The sequence below is a fragment of the Dermacentor silvarum genome, chromosome 8 (genome assembly GCF_013339745.2).
Source record: "Dermacentor silvarum isolate Dsil-2018 chromosome 8, BIME_Dsil_1.4, whole genome shotgun sequence".
NCBI lineage: Eukaryota > Metazoa > Arthropoda > Arachnida > Ixodida > Ixodidae > Dermacentor > Dermacentor silvarum.
This window is the reverse complement of record NC_051161.1, coordinates 152,626,012-152,647,585: the sequence shown is the minus strand read 5'-3', so window position 1 is coordinate 152,647,585 and position 21,574 is coordinate 152,626,012. Positions and strand designations below refer to the sequence as shown.

Genomic DNA, 21,574 nt, shown 5'->3' with positions numbered 1-21,574 from the left:
TTAAATTTTAACGAACTTTTCTATTTAAGTTTTCCATGATCCGAGAGCTACATGGCCGTCTATGTTTTCTAACATGCCTGGGGTACGAAACAACACACAGTTCGTTTTCGACTCATTTAGAATGAGCCTATTGTACTGGCGTCGAGCAGTCGCCAAGGCGGTGAGCATTCCCCTCGGAGACGAGTGACGACACAACGCTGACAGCATGTAGCTCAACGTCGGTAGTGTTCACAGTGGTACCATGTTCAGGAGCAGGGAACCGTGACACCATGTCCGCCAGCGTCAGCTGTTTGCAGAAAACGAAAGTAAGTCAGTAATTATACCGCAACAGCCTCAGAGAAAGTCGCTGCACCGGCGGAGGCATTTCCTGTGTCGATAAGACGGTTGCTTTCAAGTGTCACTGAGGGGCTATAAACGAAATGGTGAAGTCTTTCGCAGCCGAACACCAAAGCGAGCTCATCTTTTTCGATTAGGGAGTACCGTAGGTTAGACGCTGTCAGGGCTTTATAGGCATAGGCTACCGACCTCCAACCATCATCATGTCGCTGCAGAAGAGCTGAACCCACGCCGTCCTGTGAAGCATCTGACATCATTTTCGTGTCACTGTTATGGTCGAAAATCGACGAGAGTGGAGCTGCACTCAATGACCAGCGTACGTCAGGCCATTCGTTTTCGGGCTCGTGCGTCCATTCAAGTTGTACGTCATGCTTTAAAAGAGAGCGCAAGAGCGTACTTCGCTGCGTCAGGCTGCATACATATTTACCCAAATAGTTAAAAGCACTTGATGACCCATTCCACTCTGTGAAGGTGGATGACCAGCGAAGCTTTTTTATTTTACTGATCGATGGTCATGGTTACGAAAGATAGGCAAATACATTTGCGTATCACCTCTGTTATTGAATCTGTCCATCACGTAACACAATGAATGGCTCATACCCCCTTAAGCAATGGCTCATATCCCCGTAAACGCGGCCTCCCCATTACGACGACAGAAGAGAAGTGAGGAAGAGAAAGAAAAACATTTATTAAGAAAAAAAGAACAGTAGGTGTCTTCCTGCTTGTGCTGGGAAGTGCCCTCAGTCCAGGGCTCTTGTGGCTCTTGCTGTCTCCCGGCCCCGCCGCACCAGTTGTTGCTGGTCAGGAGGGTCCGAGATAGTCAGCACGGCCTCCCACTGCTCGGGTGTGGGTTTGGATATATGCGGGGCTACCTGTATTTTGGCGCACGCCCATGTGGTGTGATATAGGGAAGTGTAGTCGTTACAAAGGGGCATTTGTACGAGTACAGTGCAGGGTGGTTTGCGCGTAATCTGCTTAAATGGAGGTATGTGTTCGTTTGTAATAGTCGCCTTGATACTGCGTCTTCGCATGAGAGGGTCTTGTGTGGGGGTGGCTATTGTCGTCTGTTCAATCTGCAGTGTTGTCATATGGCGCTGTATTGTAAAGGTACGGGCTCCATAGAGGCGCCGTATCCCTCTCTTGCGGCGCCCGGGTGGCATGAGCTCGAGCTACAGCATGCGCACGCTGATTTCCGCGGAGGGACTCGTGTCCTGGAGTCCATGCGATTTTAACGTCGGGAAATTGGGAGGCTTGTCTGAGGAGTCGGGCGGCGATGGAAAATATTCTGCCTCTGGCATAGCTACGGCAAGCTGCTTGGGAGTCGGTAATAATTGTAGCGTGTTCTTTGGTTTGACTAGAGGTGATGGCTAAGGCGATGGCTGTCTCCTCCGATTCGTGGGCGTTGGCAGTGCGGACCGTCATCGAGACCACCTCTTGAAGGTTATGGTCGACAACGCTGACTGCCATGGCTGCTTTTCGGTGGTACTGCGCCGCATCTGTGCATAGTGTGGTGGGGAGGTTACCGTATCTTGTCTGAAGAGTCTTTCTGCGAGCTTGGCGACCACCGGCATGATGTTCCAGGTGCATGCTTCTGAGGATGGCGGCTACCTTGATGTGCTCCCGGAGGTGGGGGCCAGATAGATTGATTTTTCGTGGCCTCAGCCCTGTGTGGGGGTAGCCTAGGCGCGCTAGGAGCTTCTTGCCTGTTGGTGTGAGGGCTAGGCGTTCTCGTTGGCTTGTGAGGTGGGTGTCTATGATTTCCCTTACTGTTTTATGCACTCCTAGGTCTAAGGAGCCTTAGTGTGGCTGTTCCCGGTGGTAGGCCGAGTGCTTGCTTGTATGCTTTCCGCAGAAGTATGTCTAGCTGATCTTTCTCTTTGGGAGTGAGGGGCAGCGTAGGCGATGCGGCTGATTATCAGGGCCTGGACGAGCTGGGTCACTTCGTCTTCTTTCAGGCCGTATTGTTTGGTGGTGATGCGGCTGACCATTCGCATGACTTGGAAGGTGGTCTGCGTGTGACGTTGGATGGTGTATGCGCCTCCGCCGTCCTGTTATATGTTGAGGCCGAGGATGCGGACGCGATTTACTGTGGGTATTTCTTTGCCGTCGAGGGTGAGTGTGATGTGGGGTATTTTATTGAGTTTTCTAGGGGATTTTTGCCGAACGACTAATAGTCCCGACTTTTCAGGGGAGCATGGGAGACCGCTGCTTCTTGCATAATGCTGGACGACGTCAGTCGCTTGTTGGACTGGGTCTTGCTTTTCTACGTCGGAACCAGTGGTGGTCCAGACAGTGATATCATGGGCGTATATTGCGTGCCTGATTTCTGGTATTGCGTTGAGTTTGTCAGGTAGTTTCATCATAGCAATGTTGAAAAGGGTGGGTGATAGAACGGCACCTTGTGGGGTTCCTTGGTTACGAGCAGGTGACGTCGGGCTTCTGAGTGAGCAAATGCCTATTGTGACCGTGCGCTTGTTTAGAAAGGCGCGTGCGTAGTTGTAAGTATTACGACCACAGTTGGTAAGACTTAGGTTTGTAAGGATGGTATGGTGAGCCACATTGTCGTAAGCGCCTTTAAGGTCTAGTGCTCAGACACTCTGGTGTTGTGTGGTGAGATGTTTTCAAGGACTTAATCCTTCAGCTGAAGGAGAATGTCGTGGGTAGAAAGCTGAGGCCGGCATCCAATCATTGTTTCGGGCAGCAAGTTGCTGGATTCTAGGTAAGGTTGAAGTCGGTTCAGAATGACGTGCTCCATAAGCTTACCTAGGCATGAAGTCAGTGATATTGGTCTAAGATTTTCTAAGCTGGAGGGTTTGCATGGCTTTGGAATGAGGATAATGTCCGCGTGCTTCTAATCCTCTGGTAGCGTACCCGCCTCCAACGATGATTAAATAGGTCAGTAAGAATAGAATCCTGCCGTCATCCAGATTGCGCAGGAGCTTGTTATTTATTTTCGCCTTGCCTGGGGTTGTGTTTCGTGTGAATGCATGGATTGCTTGTTGCACCTGAGTGATGGTGATCGGCGTGTCCAGGTCGTGCTTGTCGCCTCTGCTGTACGTGGGAGGTTGTCCCTGTGTGAGTTTGAAACCTCCTATGTACCGCCCCCGCAACTCGTCCAGGATGTCGTCGTTAGAACCCGGAGAGTTGTGGTGGAGACGTTGAATTTTTCCTGGCTGACTGCTTTGCTTTACGTTGGGTCAAGACGATGGCGTAGTAGCGACCATGTTTTGGCCATGCTAGGAGCACCCTGCAACTTGTTGCATAGTTGTCACCAGTTGTGACGGGTGAGCACCCCAGCATAAAATTCCGCGGTTGCTGCGAGTTTCGCTATACGTAGCCTCAGTTTCCGGTTATGCTTTTGCCGCTTCCATCTCCTAACAAGGTCTTCACGGGCCTCTCACAAGTGAAGAAGGTGCGGTTCTACTGCCGTAATGTCTGTGGTGAGTGTGATGTGTTATGAATGTCTGCCTACGGCTTGCTGGAGCTCTCGTACCTACTGTTGGAGATCCGCAATAGCCTTCGAGGAGTCATCCGCTCGCTCTTTGTGAAAAGCTGTCCAATCTGTGAGTGTTATCTTTTTCATCGGGTGGCGTGCATGCGCAACGTACAATGTGGTGGCAAGGATGCAGTGATCACTGTCCAGGGTTTCCTCCGTGTTCTGCCAGGTGGCTTGTTGTATCCCTTTAGTGAGGATAAGGTCAGGGCACGTATCTCTGGAGGCGCTGTTTCCTAGACTTGTGATGTATGCGGGGTCTGTAAGGATGGTGACACACTGCTGCTGTATCATATACTGCAGTGCAGTGCCTTTTGATGTGGCTGTCGTGTAGCCCCCATGCCTGGTGAGCCGCGTTGAAGTCGCCTGTTGTTTTTGGCTAGGGCAATCGATTTGGCGATCAAGTAGTCGAACTTGGCCTGCTTCTCCTTGGGTGGGCTGTACATGTTTAGAATGAAAAGTCTCTTTCGGCCTCCTTGGAGGGGTAGGATCTGAATTAGCTTGTGGTCGACGTCGCTGCCGTCTACTGAGTTTTGTATTGTAGTGAGCGTTTGAGCTGTAAGTGTGGCCACGCGGCTTTGTGTTGTAGCCGGTTTGAGTTGGGTGTGTGCCTGTTTCCTGCTATGCGATTACGCTCGATGCCGTGTTGGCGTTGCTCATGTACTGTCTCAATGATCGGTGCTTGCGTTTGTAGCTGCGGCAATTCCATTGCCAGATTAAGAGTGGGTTGTCGTTGCTGTGGTTAGTTTTCCTATTCATCCTGGCTTACGGGTGGATGGGCAAGGTGTCCCTGCTCTACTTCCTGTTGTGCCATTGTTTTCACCTTCTTACGTCGCTGGTCTTTTGCGAGCCGTGTTTCTTCGATTGAATTTGGAAGTTGCTGGATACTTTGTTGCATGGCTAGCATCTGCTGTTGCAGTGCATGAACTTTCTCCTCGACTTGCGCGGTTTCTGTCGGTTTTGCTGATTCGGCGAGAAGCATGGGCTCAGAACTTTCCGAAGATGATAATGATGAGGGTATGCTTATTGGTGCGGACTACTGACTGGCGGTACGACTGGCGTATAGTTCTGCAATGTGCGTGCGTGCGAGCCAGCTATGGAAAAAGACGACGACGCTCGAGCGATTGCTGATGATGATAGTTTTTCCTCGCCAACGCCACGGCCTAGCTATAAACAGCTTCGCTGTAATAACACCGAGCATCCTTTGGAAAGGCTGTTTATTTCTTGGTGCTGGCAAGTCAAATACGCTAGCAAGTGATGATGGGTCTGGCTTGATGTCGTCAACGTTAATTATGTCTCCCAAGAACCTAATTCCTTGTACTGCAAACACGCACTTAGCAGGGTTAAATGCTAATCCCGCCGTCTAGGCTAAGTTCAGAATTCCGTGTAGGCGCTGGTCGTGCTCTTGTCTTGTTGCTCCCAAGACAGCACATCGTCGACATATACGCGAACTCCAGGCAGGCCATAAAAACGTTGTCGCAGTTTCACCCGAAAGGCGAAGCACCAATTGCGACAGCAAATTAGTAGAGAGCTATACGCAGTAAGGATAGTAGTTTTATGAACTGTATAAACTTGGACATGCAGCCGCACCAGCAACGCGCAGAACTTTTGTCGATGCCGTCGGCGCCATATGCGACGATGGCATATGGCCTCTGAGACGAGAAGATTTCGAAGGCTATGGTAGACAGCTTGTACTGCTTGTCTGTTTCGCTGCAGATCGGCGGACATGGGAAGTAAAAATACAACGCGCTCCTGGCTTCCATTGCGCTGCCTCTCGCACTTTCCGGATGCACACACACATAGAATTACTTAGGTGCCCTATGTATGCGAAATTCAAAGCGTAATGGAATAGCGTCCCGCACGTAAACTACGCTATCACGCTATACTAAAACTCTCTGCAAAGTTCGTTTGCGGAACGGTAACGCTATTTCCCTTAAACCCAGTATTACGCTTACGTTAAACTAAACTGTCTAATGACACTACCCACTGTATCCGCATGGACGGAATGCTAGCAGAGCCAAGCGGTTTTCTACGCTTTCTGAAGGTTGCGAATAGCCAAGCGTAAAATGTAGAAGAAATAACTCAAGAAAAATTCTAAAACACTATGTTATGACGTTATTAAGTGTTGCAACTCCTAGCATGGCGAAAACATGGTCGCTACTACGCCATCGTCTTGACCCCGCGCAAGACAAAGCAGTGAGCCAGCAAAAATTCAACGTCTTCACCACAACTATCCGGGTTCTAACGACGACATCTCCAGTGAACTGCGTGATCGAGCCTCTCACGGCGTCTAATGACCTCCGTCGTCGTGGTCGCGACACCGTACACGTCAACCGACTCAAACCCTACTTTAGGAGAACTTCATGTTTGGCAAGTTGGTATCCATTATAACTATATTAAGGCACCAAAAAAACATAGCATATCTTTACCTCTGGCCAGAAGTAAAGATACGAAAGCCAGGGAAATGGTGGAAGCATTCTACATCAGCAAGAAAGGCAGCTTGTGCGTTAGTGAAACTTCCATATATAATTGTACAAGGCCGAGACAAAATTTGGAGCGTTCCTCATCTTACCGCATTTATTGCTTGAATGAATGTGTTTGCTGCGCAGGCGCCGACTGAAGGCATATATGTACGTGTCCTCCATGAAATAAAGCTTTTCTGCGTGGTGTTCTGTCCCGTTGTCTTCTCTTGTGTGCTATGTGTGTGTGTTTTTGGCGCCTAAACATAGCTATAATCAAACCCTACAAAGATCCGTTTGTCATGTCACCAGCACAAGTCGCCAGGATGGCTCATTTTCTCTCGTGGGGGCATTGTAATGAAGAAGAGAGCTCGAGCATCGCTCCTGTTGCTTGTCCGCTGAAGAGGAAAAGGGCTGACGCCTCGGCGCTGCAGCTCACCCTTGTGTTCGGCTGGGACTGCTCTGCGCTCCACCCGATGCGTCTCTAACTACGGCTTCCCACTAACCACCAATAAACGCCATAGCGGATGGATCGAACATTTTCTTTAATCCCATGCATTCGATGACAGCTAATGTATATAACTCTTCACCACCTGCTCTTTACTATGCTGTAACGTACCGCTCGGTTTTCGGCCCCCTTTTGTTTTTAACTTACGTTAGCGACTGACCCATCTGAGTCTCTTCTAATATAAGACGCTATTCAGAGACGGCTGCATTGTCTTCCGCACAATTAACAAGCTAAACAGCATTACTACACTTCGATATGACATGGATTCTACAACTGGTGCATAATTTGGCAAATGGTATTAAATACTAACATCTGTAAGGTGTTATGTGTTTCCCGAATATCATCTTCCTCTGCTACTTACTAACATAACGACATTGCTCTCGAGTCCCCAAGCTCTTACCGTTGTCTAGACGTACATATCACTATCTCTCTTAACTTGGTCTCTCCACATCAGTTCCATAATCAGTAGCGCCAATCGCTTGCTTCGTAAGATCCGCCGTAACCTCTCCTCCGCACCTGTCTCAGTAGTACTACCCATGTACTAGACGTTAATTCGTAGCATGCTAGAATAAGCCGCGGAATTATGTGATCCCAGCTCCGAGAATCTTATTCATGCTCTTGAATTAATCCAAAATAAATTTGTTCTCTTTACTCTTCATAGCTACAGCCTCCAAGCAAGCATAAGCACCATGAAAGACTCCTTCGAATTGCCGCCTCTCGCTTCTCGTCTTAAACTTTCCCGTCTGTGTTTTTTCCACAAACTCTATTAACAAGCCCATCCTATTAACTTGCCGGACAAAACAAAGGTTTTGCCTACCTACCTATCTACTCTTTGTGACACGCTTATTAGTCCCCCTTCATATGTATCGGCTAGAATTGACCATTCTGATTCAGTTGCTGTTATGTCCTGTCCAACACAAACATGCAGGAATTATTTTATTCCCAGAACATCGCTTGACTCAAACCACCGTCCAGGATCTGTAGTCGCAATCACCGATCATCAGCAGTTTCGTTCCGCACTAGCTACCATTGTATAATCAAGTGACCAAACTTACTGTTCTTATAGATACAGTACATCTTTTTTATAGTATTATAGTTAGCTAACATTGTGTGTGTTATTTAAATTAAGTAAACACTCCCTTCCATACTGTCTTTGGCATGGAGGTCATTACTAAGATAAAAAATAAAAATGTTTCCCTCGCCCGGCGCATTAGTGCGCCTTCCAAGCGCAATACCACTGTTTACATGAATGCGATTCGCCAGAAATGCGATGTGATGCGTTACCGTCGCATTCGTGTAAACGCGGCTTTTGACATGATGGCCACGTATGTCACATTGAAATTATTGATTGCTAAATGCGCAAAATTGGGAAACAGGACACCCCACGAGAAGGGACACACAAATATACAAGACACCACATCTTGTGTGGTGTCATGTTTCCCATTTTTTGTGCATTTAGCAATCAGTCCTTAAAATCAACCAACTAGCCCCTCGAGACATTCTAATTAGTGCCACATTCCATAGCACGGCGCGCGAGAGCACATACGCGCAGCAGTTTTCAATACACCACTGACGCACGAATGAAATGGCCTAACTTATAGCACTTGATAAACTTTCACGAAAGCTTCACGTGATGTGCATTTTATGTGCCTAGTATTCTTTTGACACGTGTTCCACTTTAGCCAAAGTTCTGTATCGAACATTCAGCCGAAATCTGCAGTACAATGAGATATAATATGTGTTTATTTACTTTTCAGCTCCATTATCACACTATAAACATATTCGAGATTCGTACTGGTTCTGTGATTACAGTAGTTGCGAAGTACGAACCAAATACTAACAGCAACAGGAGACACAATACGAGCATAGGGTAAGTTGACTGTGCAGCAAGGGAGAGTCTAACCGATGGCGGTGAATCGCTTTTTAAACTCTGAGGAGTCGGTCCTTTCTGTGCGACCTCTTGACGTATTTATTTATTTATTTATTTATTTATTTATTTATTTATTTATTTATTTATTTATTTATTATTATTTATTCATAGTGCAGGCCAACATACTGGCCCATGCAGGAGGGGCAATACAGTTGACAGGGTAATCACAATGCAAGAAAAATAGAAAAAATTAAAGGGTGCATGAAAAGGATGCAGCCCATAGCCACGTCACAAAATCAAAATGCTTGCCTTAGCACAGTATACAACTACAACAAAAAGAACCGCACATTTGAATTTATATGTGGATGAAAACAGCTGTGCCAAACAAAAATCGGGCACTAAACATAACAAAATACAGGAAATATCACATAAAAAAACGAGAAAATAGTTACAAATACTGCTTATGGTTGTATTAATTTATGTGACTAATAGTTTTCTAACTCATTTGTGAAGTTCCCTGATTGTAGTAGATCAACAGGGAGGGAATTCCATTCGTTTATAGTACGCGGATAAAAACTATTCATGCGAGATTTTGTTTTAGCAAATATTGGCGTAAGGGAAAAGTTGTGTTTATGTCTTGTTGTTCGTGCATTAAGAGGCCTTACATAAGGAGACAATTGAAGCCCGATTTTTCCATTTACGATGCTATGTAAAAACTGGAGACGACTAACTTTACGCCTGCGTTCTAGTGAACTGATATTATTTCTGAGCATTAGTAGGGACGGGGAATCCTCTCTTTTATATTTTCCAAAGATAAATCTACCGGCCTCCCTTTGTACACGTTCCAAGCTCATGATGTCCTTTTTGGTATGAGGATCCCATACAACCGCCGCGTATTCAAGTTTCGATCGCACGAGTGTGTTATATGCTAAAATTTTGTGTTTGCCGGTGCCTTTTTAAGTTTCCTTTTCAAGAACCATAATTTGCGCACAGCTGCTGAACATGTAAGGGAAATATGGTCTGACCAGGAGAATCTGTTAGTGAATGTGACGCCTAAGTATTTGTATTTTTCAACATCAGTTATTTTTGTGTCGTTTAGAACGTAATGAAATACACTAGGTTCCTTTTTCCGTGTTACTCGCAGCACGACTGTTTTATGTACATTTATTTCCAGGCCCCAAAGTTTACACCAATCGGAAGTTGCAATAACTGACTTCTGCAAACATGTGTGATCGTTTCATGAAGCTATTTTTTTAGATATGACACAGTCATTCGCAAATAAATTAACATGCACATCATCGGGCATTTCGTCTATTATATCATTAATATAGATCAAAAATAAAAGAGGTCCTAATACGCTGCCTTGCGGTACGCCCGAAGTTGCATGACGGACACTTGAGGAACATTTATTAATTTCTAGGAACTGCTGCCAATGTCGGAGATAGGCCTGGATTCATGATATAATATTTGAAGCAAGGCCAATGCACTCAAGCTTGGGGATTAATTTTCCGTCAAGTACTTCAGAGATTTCATGAAAAACTGACACAAGCCGAGTTGAAGTCGATAATCCCTTACTGAACCCATGCTGTCGTGGAGATAGGACATTGTGATCTGTCAAATACTGACGAATAAAGCCTGCGACAATGTGCTCTAACAATTTGCTGCATGTGTTTGTTATAGAAACAGTACAATGATTTGGCGCTGTAAGGTGATCGCTAAACAACCTAAACTATTCTGTGTGAGGGTCAGTTCATATTACGACTTCTCTTTCCTTCCCATTTATTTCCTGTGCGGAACCTGAACGATGACTCGAAATATTTCTCGTCCCCAAACATGAAAGACATTCTAAAGCTAATTTTTGGCCACAGTAATAAATGCGAGCACGCGCTTAGGAAATTTATAGCATTCTGTCTCACGTCCTGTAACTTGTTCTCGATATTTTTAGTTCGAATTGATTATCATGCCACATAATGACTTTCTCATTCACTGAACACTCATTAAAAAACGGCGCAGAAATATCAGTGAATTCACGTATCAAATCCCAACTGAATTAGCAGGAATACGCTTTCCAAGACGGTTAAAATATTTGATCACGGACAGAAAATATTAGATTAACTAAAGGCACATTAATCAAGGTGTTAAAATGATTACATGGTACTATTTTAATTTGTCGATTTTATTCGACACCAATTCACACATATGCTAGGACAAGGTAATCGAATCAATTATGGAGTTTTTTATTTTTTTGAATACATTGCAAGTTGCCTGGAATCTTGGAAAACCGCTTCAGCTGGAATCTAGGCATATTTATTATGATCAATAGATTGAACACAACAAGGGGGTACAATCTCATCTAGGAGGTTTACGTCGCATCAGCAATTTTGCAACCCCTCCCCCCCCCCCCCCCCCCGGAAAAACAAATCTGCTACTAATGCAAACAGCTTTAGAAGAGCACGACTTTTCACCTTCGCTTCAATATCTTGTCACGGGCGGCGTCTATTTTGGCCACCGACACCTGGTCAAAAAGACGCTGCCCGTGACGCCGCCCTGCTGGGTCACTCGTGTTGTAGTTGTAACCGTGCCGTTGCGTTGGCCTATCCGAGAAACTTCTCGCACGTTATGTTGGCCCCTACCGCGTCATACGCAAAGTCGCTAACGTGACCTATGAGATCACGCCGCTAAATCTTAAGGCGCCGTCTGCAGCAATCGCGAGTTACATGGTTCATGCCTTGGGCCTTAAAGCGTACCACTCTCGATCCGAGCCCTAATTGCATAGGCATGGTGTTTCTGCCGCCAGCGGCTAATGCTAGGGGCATCGATCCTGTGGTCGGTGTTTGGACGCTGACGACGACGGCGGTAGAGCTGTGGGCGGTGCTCGCGCTAGCAGTACCACTAATGCATCGTCGTGCACCTTGCCTTGTAAATATATCCTCTGTATAAAGTTTCTCCTCGTAACAATATCATTATAGCCATGATATTTCGCAGGTTTGGCCACCTAGGCCTGCATCAAGAAAGCTTTTTGTTTGTAAAGGCTTTTTGCTATTGACCAAACACCTTTGCTAATAATATGTTCTACATCAGAATTGGTTAAATTGTTTCTTACAAGCATTTAGAGGGCAAGACGTTTTCTTGAATACGGGTCCTCATTCATTCTGGGGGACTCCTTCAAATTATATTTGCTTAGATCATTTTCTCTGAAAAGAAAATTTGTTTTCGAGACATACAAGGATCGTTTAGATCGTCTTAGGCGTATAACAATTATAAAACTAAGCATGAGAATTATGGAGTTTGTGAGAATAACCATGACAACGAACTACAGGGTTTCCCAGCTTAGATTCGATAAGGAATAAAATATTCTGATGCGCTATAGCAGAATGCGCGTAAAAGAATATTGTCTGCGAGTCATCAAGCCAGCTACAATTTTTTTCGCGTTCTTTGTATGCACTCATTTCTCAAGATGAGTAATTCAACTTCAAAACATTCTATATAGAGACAAACTTCCAATGACTAAAGTGCACAGCTTTCTAGGTAACGTTTGATCCAGCCGTCTTTGCATTAGTGCCTATTACGCGATGAATAATTCCACGCCACGTAAAGACCCACGAAATATGAATGTACTTACATTTGGGACTACCTACGGATTTACACGTCGCGATAGCAGAACTTTCAAATGCGCTCCACATGAATTATTGCACAGCGCCTGTAGCGTAACGTGCTGACGCTGCAAAAAGCGACAGTTTAGGGATGCAGTTGTTAGCCTTGAAATACACACCAGCATTTGCTTCCGATTGCAAAATGCTATCCTTCATGATTCAAGAAAAAATGGGAGCAGCTTCATACTAGAGATACGAATTCTGAGCAAACAGCGAAGCTGGCGCCCCTTCCCTAGCTATAACTTGGCCTTTTTCAGGGTTTAAGGTTTCCCCTCAAGGGAGGGAGGGCCCTCATAGGGCGGTGACTAGTATATATATATATATATATATATATATATATATATATATATATATATATTGCCACGAGCTCTTGCCACTGCTGCCGCGCAGACAACCACATGAACGAAAGAGGAGAACGACGTGAGCAAAGCTGCCTCGGGACCGCGCTCGAAACGCTTTTATCAACCAGATTCATCTGGTTGATGATCAATGATGATGATCGGGCAACAATTTGGGGCGTTGTCTGCCCGTCACCGTCAGTGTCGGGCACTGTCGCCATCTAGGCGACGCTGATGAAAGGGGCTGCCTCGTGGAAAACGTCCAAGGTATGCGCTGGTTGAGACGTAACAATCTTCCTTCACACCGCATGCTGTTTGAAGTCACCTGGCCTAAAAGATGCTATTTTCCAGTTTACTCCACTGCCGCTGCACATAATTTCTCCAGCACTTCACAATATCAAATGATCAGTGTATTCTGTGGCAGAACAACTTGGGGTCGTTGCAAATATGGAAAAGTGCAGCATGTGCAGAAAGACATGGAGCCACCTGTAACTCTAGCATCTGAAGTTTACTTTACGACTCGGAAGCATCTTTGCTGTTCTCCACCGACAGGAACATTAACCTTTTCGCTTCTACATTTGAAACCCAAGGCCTTTAAGAGAGTAACTCGGTCCTTGTTTACTTGTGGGTAAATAAATTGACATGCTAACACAGCACGCTGAATAGTATCTGCGTTATTGCTACATCCTCTGGATGAATAGTTGTGATCGGCAAAGTTTCTGCTATTAACACTGCGGTCCCGGAACCACATACCATTGCAGAAGTGCTAACAGTTGTCATTACTTTGAATAATCACAAAGCTTCTCTCCTTTGGCATCATTCTTTGGTGAATGATATATGTCCATACATGGCTTCCTCACCATCGAACCTATTCAGTGTTCGGTAACACAGCAGCCTGACGCACATTTTGCTCGCCTCATAGTGCCTTCTAAGTATTGGAAACTGTTAAAATTGGAACACAAGGTGGAATTCTGTGCTCGCAGTTGAAGTAGACGCTGCTGAGTATTCCTGGTTGAAGGTTCTGCAGATGTTTTATGTCACAAACATCATGCCAACTGAGAGGGAATCATGCAGTGAAAAGCCCATTCCTCCTAATATTTTAACTCCTTTCTCAGACCTGTCCTCGAAACTGCGCATTTCGGGACGTCTTCACTTCGCCGCCCACGCGAAAAAACTCAAGAATTCTTCCTTTTTTTATTCGTTGAGATCCCCTTGAGGCATATGCACGAAAAAAATAGCAAGAGGCGTCAAATAAATGCGCGCTGCCATGTTTGATTCAGGTGCTGCAGCATAGGCGCAGGAGGAGGAGGAATAAACCTTTATTGTGGAACCAGCCCTTTATGATGGCCGGGCCTAAGCCTCCCTCGAGGGGACGTCGAGGGCTTGCCTCGCCGCCGCCTCACGGGCGTGCTGGGTCGCCCAGGTTCGGTCGTCGAGGGCGGAGCTCCGCAGAGCCTCACGCAACCTCGACGAGAGGGTCGTGGTGTTAATGTGTGTGTACTATGCTGGGCACTCCCACAGCATATGCGGAAGCGTAGCCGGGTGAGTGCCACAGCACCGGCAGTTGGGGGTACCGTGAACTTCAGCGAATATAAGGTGGAGGCGGGCGGGTGAAGGGTAGGTATTTGTTTGTAGCAGACGCAGGGTGGTAGCCTGCGCCCGGCGGAACTTGGGGTGAGGTGGGGGGAAGGCTCGGCGACTAAAGTAAAATGTCTTAACGAGATCGGTATAAGTAGTCAGATTGTCCCTGGTGTCCCACTCGTCTCCAATGTCTCCGGCGCGGTTGATTAGGCCTCGCGCATTGAAGTGGGTGACCTCGCTGAGGTTGGAGAGGTGTGGGTGGACAGGGCCCGCATGGGCCGGGACCCATGTCAGGGCCATCATGCTGTCTTTAGAGTGTGGTGCCTGGCGGAGGATACGAACAGCTTGAGGAGAAATATGGCCTTTGCTGAAGTTAGTGACGGCTGAGCGAGAGTCACACACGATGGTGTGGCAGGTGGGATCTAGAGGGGCCAGGGTGATGGCCACTTCTTCAGCCGTTTCGGCAGTGGGGGTAGTGACGCTGGAGGTGTGGTGTAGGACTCCATCGCGTGTGGCGACGGCCACAAATCGTGTGCCATGGGAGTATTGGGCTGCATCAACAAATGTGACGCCAGGTACATGAGCAAGGGCTTTTATGATAGCTCCGGCCCGAGCTTGGCTCCGGGCCCTGTGATATTCAGGGTGCATATTTCTAGGGATAGGATCTGTGTGGATCCACCTACGGATGTCAGTAGGGATCGATTGTTTCGGGCCCTCTTGCTATGGTAAGTGAAGCCAAGCGTGGATAGAATAAAGCGTCCCGTTTCAGTAATGGTGAGCCGTTCAAGCTGAGCGCGTTGTTGTGCTTCAATGAGTTCGGCAAGGGTGTTGTGAACCCCTAGTTGGTTGAAGAGTTCAGTACTGGTGTAATGTGGGAGGCCAAGTGCTTGCTTGTAGACCATTCGTATGAGGGTGTCGAGCTTGTTTTGCTCAGCCCGGTGCCAGTTGAGGTACGCAGCAACGTAGGTAATGTGGCATATGACAAAGGACTGCACGAGGCGGAGAAGGCTTTCTTCTTTGAGTGCCCCTCGTTGGTTGGAGATGCGTTTAAGAAGGCGTAGGGTGTTTTGAGATTGGGCGCAGATCTTTTTGAGAGCCAAGGCATTGGAGCCGTTGGTAGAGATGGTGAGACCGAGGACCCGGATACTAGGGACGTGTGGTATAGGAGTGCCATATTGAAGGCGTAGAGTGATAGAGTCACAGGGTCGGTGATAAGATTGGTGTTTGGGAGGGCGTCCCCGCTGAATGAGCTTGTAGAGGAGAAGCTCCGATTTAACCGGCGAACAGCGCAGTCCGGTTCCTTGGAGATAGGCTTCAACAGTGTCAATCGCCGTTTGTAGGGCTGACTCCACTTGAGCATTACTGCCTCGGTACGCCCAGATAGTGATGTCATCGGCGTAGATGGTAAGGTTGATATTGTCGACTCGTTGTAGTTGCTGGGCAAGGCCAATCATGACTAAGTTAAAAAGCATGGGTGAGATAACTGAACCTTGCGGGGTGCCTTTGCTGCCAAGGGGAAGCTGGTCTGATCGTAAATCCCCGGCCGAGGGGCTGGCCGTGCGATTGCAGAGGAAGTCACGGATGCAATTGTTGGATCGCTCTCCCAGGTGGAGGTGGGAGTGCTGGTTAAGGATAGCTTCATGGGAAATGCTGTCAAAGGCTTGAGTGAGGTCGAGTCCGAGGATGGCTTTCGTGTTGCGGGAACGGACGTTTAGTACTTGATGTTTGAGCTGCAACATAGTGTCTTGAGTAGAAAGATGAGGGCGAAATCCAATGATGGTGTGGGGATCGATAGGAGCATAGGCGGAAAGTTTCAATTTTGCCGGGGGGGCTGGGGCCTGATCTTTCCGATCGAACGCATATCAATATCATCAGCCTGTACTTATGTCCACTGCAGGAAGAAGGCAGCACGGTATATATATATATATATATATATATATTGTGAGACGTCGGCCGATGCGATGCCTTTATTTCCGAGCAGCCGCCCGAGTCAGAGACGAAGCACCGCACGAGACAAAAGATGATGGTGAGTCGTATGTACAGATGACGACGACGATATGCACAAAATGCGCTCACACTAACTTCCCCCCCTTCAGGAAAGCGGTCAGCAAGACCACAAGCTAGAAAGGGTAGGTATGGCGAATGTAAGGTTTCAGGCGAGAGACGTGAACGATTTCCGTAGTGCGGAGGCGGCGGTCAGTAGCTGAGCTGACAGGAGTGACGCGGTAGTTAACGGCCGAAGTTCTTTGCAAAACGGTTTAGGGGCCGAGATATCTGTGGAGAAACTTTTCACAGAGGCCCGGTGCGCGAACAGGTGTCCACAAAAGAACTTGGTCGCCTGGGCGGAACGAAGCAACGCGACGCGTGGCATCATAGCGAATTTTCCTTTTGTCCTGAATGGTAGCGGTGTTGGCGCGGACAATTTTACGGCAGCGGGCGATGCGAGCAGCAAATTCTTCAGGAAGAGACGCGGATGGAGCAGCAGGTGCTGAAAGGAGTGTAGTGTCCAAGACGAAAGACGGCGCCCGACCATACACAAGGAAGAAGGGACTGTAATTGGTTGTACGTTGGACGGCAGTATTGTACGCAAACGTCACGAAAGGTAGGATGGTGTCCCACTTGGTGTGATCGGGTCGAACATACATTGACATTATGTCGGACAAAGTTCGATGAAAACGCTCCGTAAGACCATTTGTTTGCGGATGGTACGCTGATGTGGTCTTATGGGTGGTGTCCGAGGCCTGGAGGACCTCACGAAGGACATGCGAAAGAAACGTCTTGCCACGGTCACTCAGGAGCACACGAGGTGCACCGTGGCGCAAAACGATACTGTGCACGAAAAATCCGGCGACTTCTGAGGCAGTACCAGAGCGAAGAGCAGCTGTCTCAGTGTACCGCGTTAGACGATCCACTGCGGTAACGATCCAGCGGTGACCAGCGGGCGTGAGTGGGAGGGGTCCGTACAAGTCTATGCTCACAATTTCGAAGGGGGTGGACGGGCATGGTAGAGGCTGCAGAGGACCGGCTGGAAGGGATGTCGAGCGTTTTCTGTGTAGGCATGACGCGCAGGAGCTAACGTATTTGGCGACAGAGATGGAAAGGCCCGGCCAGAAACAACGCGTTTTGATGCGGTCGTAGGTCTGCAGAAAGCCGAAGTGGCCAGCCGTCGCGTCGTCGTGAAATGCTTCTAATACTTGGAGTCGAAGTGAGCGAGGTATGACTGGTACCGACCGGTTACCGGAAGGATGGTAGATTAATCGAAATAACGCTCCACCCTGAAGCTTAAAACGTGAAAGTTGTCGTCGTAAGCGACTGTTGGGGGGTCGTGCCAAGCCAGTAAGTCGGTCGATCAGCGTTCGGCAGTATGGGTCAGTACGCTGGAGTGAGACGAGGTCAGTGGACGGAAGAAAGTCAACTGAGGCAACCGCATGTCCCGTCTACTGGACGTGTGCTGAGACGTGTGGCTAGATGGTGACGTGCAGACCGAAGGTGAAGCATGGGCGCGTGGAGACAGCGGGCAGCGTGACAAAGCGTCGGCATCTTGATATTGTTTGCCGGACCTATACGTGACAGTAAAGTCATATTCCTGCAAGCGCAGTACCCAACGGCCGAGGCGTCCAGACAAGTTTTTCAGGGACGACAACCAACAGAGAGCATGATGGTCGGTCACAATTGTGAAATGGCGGCCGTAGAGATAGGGTCGAAATTTTTGTATTGACCACACGATGGCGAGGCATTCCTGTTCTGTAATTGTGTAGTTGCGCTCAGCAGGAGAAAGAGTATGACTTGCATAAGCCACGACTTGCTCTTCAGACTTCTGATTCCGCTGCAGCAGGACAGCGCCAATTCTATGCCCACTGGCATCAGTGTGTAGAATAGTAGGGGCGGTTGCATCGAAATGACGGAGCACGGGCCCTGACGTGAGAAGTTGTTTCAGGGTCTGGAAGGCGGCTTCACAGTCGTCCGACCACACAAAGGACGCGCTCGAAGTCAGAAGTTTGTGTACAGGAGCGGCGATGGTGGCGAAGTCACGAAGAAAGCGGCGGAAGTAGGAAGCGAGTCCTAGAAAGCTGCGGAGTTCTTTAAGCGTGGTTGGTGGCGGAAATTTCAGCACTGCAGCGATTTTATCGGGGTCAGGCTGGATGCCATGCTTACTGATGACGTGGCCCAATACTTTAATGCTTCGGTTTGCAAAGCGGCACTTTTTAGTATTGAGTTGGAGAGCAGCCTTTGCTAGACACGACAGAACTTGGCCTAGACGTTGTAGGTGCTGGGAGAAACTCGAGGAAAAGATGACAATGTCGTCCAAGTAACAAAGGCATGTCTTCCATTTTAAGCCACGGAGTACTCTATCTATCATACGTTCAAACGTAGCTGACGCATTGCACAGTCCAAAAGGCATCACGTTAAACTCGAAAAGGCCATCAGGTGTAGCAAACGCAGTCTTTTCTTTATCTTGCTCATGCATTGGAATCTGCCAATATCCGGAGCGCAAGTCGAGGCTCGAGAAATACTCGGCACCTTGTAAGGTATCCAAAGCATCGTCAATACGAGGCATTGGATAAACATCCTTGCGGGTAATTTTGTTTAGCGCCCTATAATCGATGCAAAAGCGCACAGAACTATCCTTTTTTTAACAAGCACAACAGGAGAAGACCAAGGGCTTGCTGAAGGCCTGATAATGTTGCGTGTTAGCATGTCGTTCACTTGTTCTATAACTTTTCGCTCCGAAGGTGACACACGGTACGGGCGACGGCGATTGATGCGAGAGCCGTCTGTTTCAATTCAATGAGTAGTTACAGTGGTCTGACCCAGACCTCGCGAAGAAACGTCAAAACAAGCTGCATGCTTCATTAAAATGGTGAGGAGTGCATCCGTCTGGGCCGGATTGAGATCTGCACTCAAGGTGGCCTTCATAGCACTAGTGTGGCCTTCTGCGGACGTACAATGCGCGGAAGATGTGAGAGGCGAAACACTGACGACACATACCGGCGCAGCGTCGGCGAGCTTGGCGACGGTAGACCCTTCGGCAGTAGTAGTGGCTCACGAGTCGTATTAAAGGCTGCGAGGTTGGCATAGCCACTCGAGAACCGGACCAAGCAAGAAGCGATGGCGAGTCCTCGGGAAATGCAGCGCTGAGAAGGTACAACCAATGCGTCTTCGTCGACAATGTCTGTCGACTCAGAGGTAAGAACACGTTCTTCGTCTGGTTGTATAATAAAATTCGCTGCTGCAATGAGGTTGGGACACAGGGAATTGAAAACGGGATAAGTCTCGGTGTCGCTGATGTGGATGCTTGGCTCGCCGCACGAAATTAGTGCAGAAGCAGCGGACAGGAAGTCCCATCCTAATATCATCTGATGAGCGCACTTCGAAAGCACCGCAAGTTGCACATGATGACGAATACCGTCTATCAGGACGCGAGCTGTGCACTGTCCGGTAGGAAAGATGGGAACGTCATTGGCACCACATAGGACCGGACCAACATACGGCGTTTGCACTTTTCGCAGACGGAAGCACAGTTCACGATGTATAACAGAAATAGCGGCTCCGGTCGACAAGGGCGTCGACGGAAACACCTTCCACACAAACTGAGAGAAAATTGGCGGGGCGAACAGGAGGAATTGGGACAGTCTGATACGATGCAGTTTCTCCTCCGAAAACTGCAGCCTCTAGTTTTCCGAACGGGTGTCCACAACATGGGAATCAGCACGCCAGGGCGATGAGGAACGGCGGTAAGGTGAACGAGAGCGACGCCGGGGCGAGTGGAATGCTCGAGCCATGTCCTGGGAAGGTGAAGGAGAGCGACCAGAAGAGGTTGTGCACGGTCCGGGAACGTACGAATCTAGCCCTGTTTACGAATCTAGCCCTGTTGATGATTAGGTTCTTTAGAGAGTGGGATAGGAAACGCATCCGAGACGTTGCGCCTCGGTGCTTCCAATAAAAGACAAGGCTGGCTGCAAACCACACGCAAGGAAAAGTTTATCAATAGAAAAATACTGCTCTCTTATAGACACGGACTAGGAATAGCAAAGCAACGAAACTACAAGGACAGTTATGGCACGAGATACACGGATAAGTTCGAGAATAATGCTAGAGTTCACTAAGATAGCTAGGGTTAACAAACTAGCGGAGGCCGCGTGCAAGTAAAGTGTTCACCAGTTATAGGCAGGAATGGTGGTCCAGAAGTCCATGTTGTGATGGCACCAGCAAAATGAAGCCTGGGGTCGGAGTAACGAAGCAAGTCTCGAACGGCCGACGTGACGCTGGCTCAAGCGAAGTCTTGCCGTTGAGAAGAGGTCACATATGTTCGTCTCGAGCGTTTCCAGCAGGTCCGCTGTGATCGAGTGGAAGGCCTAGGCATCCAGGCCCAGCCACCTGGCAGCCCACTCTTCCGCGCCTCGTCGTCCAGCTTCCGGAGAGCGCTCACCGTCGAGCAAACCGCAGCCTGCGGTGGGAAGACGCCGGTTCGTCGGCACGTGCAGAGCCGGCCAGGTAGAGGCCTCGTGAGCCCGGGACCAAGCACCCGTCAAGCTCATACCTCTGCACCCTAGCCGCCTGCCCTTGTTCCAACTGCCGACGTGTCTTCTCCCTCTTTCATGATCATGATGATGATCTTAAAGCATGGCACGGACCCGCTCTTCCGTTCTTCTCTTCCTCTTCTTTTCTCATAGTCTTTCGTGGACTTTTCTTTAGATGTTGTTTTTTTTTCTTGCATCGCCTCGCGCACTTCACATATCACAAAAGCCCCCCTTTCAAAGTTTTTTTTTCGTAAGAAAAAAAAAACGTGTACGTGCGCGAGATGCATTTCAAAGTTTTTTTTTCGTAAGAAAAAAAAACGTGTACGTGCGCGAGATGCATTTCATGGCCTTAGACACTGGACATCTGGGTAACACCTATCATCGTTCTGCACTGTAGTGACACACCTTTTAGCACATGCCAACACAGTTCCTATTATGACAGACACAACTACAGACAAGGGAAGCGTTACGCAACTGAAACCAAAGTGCCACCCTTTTCGCAAGTGCGTTGGTGACTGGTCTTAACCATTCTCGAAAGGCAAATTCAGGCCCCGCAATATTCTCAGCCTAGGCCATTCAACAAAGATCTCGAAAATCAAGATACTTCCTGTTGCTTCTTTCGATGAGGGCTGAGAAGCGTTTATCTTAAGCCAGTATACAAGAGAGCCATTTGCAAATTCTTTTCGCAGAAAAAAATGGTACACGCTGTTACTAAGTAGCACACCTGGGAACAAATTACTGTGCTTGCTGAATACTGAGGACTTGTGCTGAAGGCCACGGTCAGTCACTTTGATATGGGTAATACGGTGACTAGC

At 48.0% G+C, this 21,574-nt stretch overlaps 1 pseudogene; it reads left to right on the top strand.

Annotated features, from left to right (window-relative positions):
* Window positions 1-3,688: 3,688 nt before the first annotated feature.
* The window catches only part of LOC119462506 (dnaJ homolog subfamily B member 14-like), a 58,217-nt pseudogene continuing 40,331 nt past the window's right edge, over window positions 3,689-21,574 (top strand).